Source organism: Engraulis encrasicolus, chromosome 8 (assembly GCF_034702125.1).
Source record: "Engraulis encrasicolus isolate BLACKSEA-1 chromosome 8, IST_EnEncr_1.0, whole genome shotgun sequence".
Taxonomy (NCBI): domain Eukaryota; kingdom Metazoa; phylum Chordata; class Actinopteri; order Clupeiformes; family Engraulidae; genus Engraulis; species Engraulis encrasicolus.
The window spans coordinates 9,995,155-9,999,906 of record NC_085864.1 but is presented as its reverse complement, the minus strand read 5'-3'; the positions used below and the strand labels follow the sequence as shown (position 1 = coordinate 9,999,906).

The 4,752-nt window shown below is 41.0% G+C and overlaps 1 long non-coding RNA gene across 1 annotated transcript; it reads left to right on the top strand.

Moving 5' to 3' along the window:
* Window positions 1–2,721: 2,721 nt before the first annotated feature.
* On the top strand, window positions 2,722–4,199 carry LOC134453503 (uncharacterized). Its single transcript, XR_010035629.1, has 2 exons — window positions 2,722–3,036; window positions 3,357–4,199. It is a non-coding gene; the product is annotated as an uncharacterized LOC134453503 (long non-coding RNA).
* The last annotated feature ends 553 nt before the right edge of the window (window positions 4,200–4,752 follow it).

The window sequence follows — 4,752 nt, the reverse complement described above, 5'->3', positions numbered from 1 at the left end:
AAAGTCGAGCCTACAGTATGTGCTGCATTGCGCTGAAAATAGCCCTCTATCTTCTCTAGAATCAGGCTATAGCAATATAGCTGTGGAGGGTAAAGACATCGACTGAATTCTAATGCGTTGTCAGTTCGGGCCAATCAGCAGGGGATCATTTCTGAGGCCGAGCCAGTGGTCACCTTCTGGGGTTAATGGCTTCATTCGAGGTTCATGACAATGTGAGCATTACGAAATGCTACACACTCACACAAATTGCAGACTCTCACGCAGGGATGTGCACAGGCGCGCACACATACAGACACCAACACATACACGCACGCACGCACGCACGCACGCACGCACACACACACGCACACACACACACACACACACACACACACACACACACACACACACACACACACACACACACACACACACACACACACACAATGCGAAAGACACTGGGCAGCAGTGCAGTATGCAACTGGAATTATTTTTCCCGTTAATTAATTTAATCAGCATGTCGGAGCCTGAGGGTAGATTCATTAAAGAAATTGGCCTGCAACAGCGTGTGACTGCGGTTGTGTGTCTGAGGTTATATGTGTGTGCGTGTGTGTGTGCGTGTGCGTGTGTGTGTGTGTGTGTGTGTGAGTGAGAGAGAGAGAGAGAGAGAGAGAGAGAGAGAGAGAGAGAGAGAGAGAGAGAGAGAGAAATTGTGCGTGTACACCACAGGCCCAGTCTGATGAGCAAGGTCAATGGCGTGACGAGCATTGGTCATAATTACCACAACAACACAACACCATGGCCAATGGGCTGGAGCTGTCTTCACTCTCTCTTCTCTTTGTTGGAAATATAAGCAGAGAACAAAACAAACTATGGCAAGTTGGTGTGGAAGAATTTGTTGTGTTTAGCAGCGCATTTTGTGTGTGTGGGGGCGGGGGGGGAGAAGACGATTAGGGATTATACCATTCTGAAGAAAAAATTGTTTCCATGCGCTACAGTTCAGTCTGATGAATGCCCGTTTTCACTTCTACCTTGAGCTATGACAAATAATTTTCACCATGTTCCTACTGAGGCTTTGGTACAACACTACTGAACGATTATTAAATAAACGTGTGTATGCCTCTTTAGTTCCATGAATGTGTGAGCTTCACAATTTATTAATCATTTACATAATAAACACCTTTTACTAACTCAATTGGGCTGGCAATCAATCATGATACATCCTTACCAAACAACTAACTGAGATCATAATGACGGATCCAAATGTGTGTCATGTGGAGAGCATTATTTGTTTCAATAATCTTTGTTTGCCTGAATAATTACTGACTCGTATTGCAACACTGGTTCATATCTTTAACTTATTATCCGTAAATGATTAACTAGTGGTATATTACTTTAGTTTTATCATATCAATAAATTATAAATGAAACAGAATAGATAACGGAGATAAATGGCAATGCAGGATCAACACCAACAAATGCCAGTCAGTCATTTCCAACATTTTGAAACTATCTGCTAATAAGAGTATGGAGCTATCCGTGTTATAATCCACGGTCACTTTGTAATCCATGGCAATTACTATTATTTGGGCAGCAGTTGCTAGAGCTAAATCACTCAGAAGAGCTGTATGTGCAAGCTTGCCCAGATAAAACATTTTGCATCACATAGAATTGAATTATGGCATGGAATGGCATTATCCCATATAATTGTGCTTTTGTTCTGGCGAGTGGATGTCTTAAGAGCCTTAGGCTAGACCCCGCCCATTTCAAAATGTTTTTGTTCTCATTTCCGGTCTGCTAGTTCCCCTTAGGCTGTGTTTTTCTAATAAAAAACATCCAGTCAATCTAAATTTAAGTCTAAATACCTTAAAGGAATAGGTCGGTATTTTGCATTTGGGACCTTAATTATGGTGTATCATACACTGAGCTACCCACCTGTGTCACTTTTGTTTGATTTGAAGCCTTCCGTGAGATTTTGGGTTTGGGCGATATCCACAAACCACCATACAACGGGAGTCAGCGGGGCACAGACTTTAAATCCGTCGTACACGCATAAACAGTATTTTCTTATTTTGTTTAGGGTCATTGGGATGATACAATTACGTTTCCGCCTCATTTCAATATTTAAATCTCCCGGGTTCAGTGAACGAATTAAAAATCTGTATTGACTGAGGTGTGCCACGTCATCTTTCTGCGACGCTCATTCTGACAGCCAGGAGCCAGCCAGCTCTGCTACGGCAGTCGGCAACATGATAAAGTAACAAGAAGCAAACGTTGAAGCTCTCGGTTTTTAACAGTTCTTCGGCTAGAACTTTGCTATGGGTTGAATGTGCGCATATACTGGATGCTGAAACTAAACGACAAGCTTTATGAAACCGTGGCATTTTGCGTTGAGATGGAAAAGGAACGCGCCACACTCTCCTGGATACGAGGCTACGTGTGTGCGGTTTCTACCAGCAAAACAAACTAGCAGGACAGAAGTGACAGCGTCAGAAAGAAAACAATGCTGTTCCGATTGCTGATGGAGACAACAGAGGTACGGACATATTATGTATCTTGAGTTTTTGAATGGCTAATCTTGGTGTCGCCTCAAACTAGCTCTCTTCTCGGTGCCTTCGTATGGCTGTTCATGCTACCAGCTACAGATAGTCAAATGAATCAAAGCTACGTTTGGTCTCAAACAAAATTGTACACGAAAAATACGAATAGTATTCCTTCAGTAGGCAAGACAATCACAATCATATGATAAGCCCTGCACCAAATCATGGGGTATACTTATAAGTACAGTTGACTTTTACTTTTACTACTAGTAAAAACATTCAGCTGTCTAGCCTACTGAGAAATGGTAGGCTACATTGATTCTCATGTCATATCACTTGGAGGTTTTACAGTGTGATACTGATCTGATGTAGTGACACACTTCTTTATTTATTTAGGAAGGTGCCAAGTAACTCTGGAGGATATTCTCGCCATGACGAATCGAGCTGGTATCAACGTTCTTCGAAGTTGAATCGGAGATTATAGCCAAAACTCGCAGGAACACATAGCTTTCAATTGAGTAAGTCGCCGAGGAATTTGTAACTTCTGTTTGATTTACTATGCCCAGACAGCTTTGTCGATATTGGGGTCAGTCAGTGACGTTAGTAGTAACTTCACAGCTAGTGCCACGATTGTATAGATTATTATTTGTTCTGTTGTGTTTCATGTCAGTGGATTATCCAAGAAGCATTTTCATTGCAGTATACTAATCAATTATTTATGAACATAAGCTGTGGTTGTACCACCCCCCCAAAAAAACAAACAAAAAAAAAAAAAACCCGTCATTGACTGAAGTGTCCCTACCTCTTACTTGCTGTATTGTGATCATCTGTCTCGTAGGAAATGCTGTACACAGCGCCCAGCGCCCTGGGAGCTGAACGTCTGCGGCCAGGTTACAGTACAGAAGGGTCATCCAAGGTGCATCATGACCCTCATCCATCTCCACCATACCATATGCTGGATGGAGTCAGAGTCTCTACATTGACTTATCATCTTGTGTTATATTGAGTAATTACAATGAAGTTATAAATCTAGTTGGTAATACTACACATAATTTGACATTACACATCTTAGGTGCATTGTGGGGACCCCTTATTGGACCAAATGTAGCTGGTTCGAATCCCTCCTGACCTCTCCCTACATCTCCATCCATGGCTGAAGTGCCCTTGAGCAAGGCACCTAACCCCACATTGCTCCAGGGACTGTAACCAATACCACTTTTGGTAAATGAAAGCGTCAGCTAAGTGCAATGCATTTTTTTAAAAAAAATGCAATGAAATGAAAATGTAATATTCCATGTCTTTTGATAACATTTGTAAATTAATTTCATGCATCATTCCATTGTAACAATCATAGGGACACTTTCTCAACTTCCACCTGCACAATATCTTGGACTCACAGGAAGAGATTATCTACATAAATCAAAAGACACCGCACACTGCTTACCATTCTTTTTCTTACTTTATTTTGACACACAGGGCAAAATGCGTTGTTAGCTCAGAAAATTGAAGGAAGAAAAAGAACAATAAGCAGTGTGAAATGTCTTTTGAATTTTGTTCATTGTTCACCTTCTCCTGCCTCACATCAGCACCTGCATTGCTGAGGGCTTGTGCACAAGGACTCTCTTGAACTTAGGTCATCAATATAATTTGATGGCCATTGAAAATAAATTTTACACATTTATCCATTTGTCATTACTGCCTCAAGTGTCATTACTTTACCTTCTTTACATAAAGGAAAAGAGAGAAGATTTTACTGGGACTTTAATGTCAGCAGGTGTGACCAATAACAATGTGTACATCATAATTGTAATCATTCAGTCATTAACAATGTAGGAAGAAGTGAAGAATCTTGTAATAATGTAAGAAATGTCTTATTGGGTAACCAAGATGTCACTATCAAACATCAGAAAGTATTTTAGATAAATAGGGTTTAGGACCTTCCGAAATGATTGCTCCGTCATGACACTAAAACATACATGTCTGTTCTTGGGACTGGAGTGGAGAGTTTTCGTGGTGGAGTGTTTGTTACACTCAGTTTATTCTATAGAGGGGTTGTCTCCTTTCCAGCACTCAGTCCATTAGGTCCTTTCAGAAGGTCTGGCGTCTATCTGGAAAATAGAAATGACAATTGTAGTGTATTATGTATGGCCATTGAACAGGAATGGTAAAGGCCAATAAACATGAGTGCACAGTAGGTGATGGCAGTAATGTAACAGAATGTGAAACTCATAAAG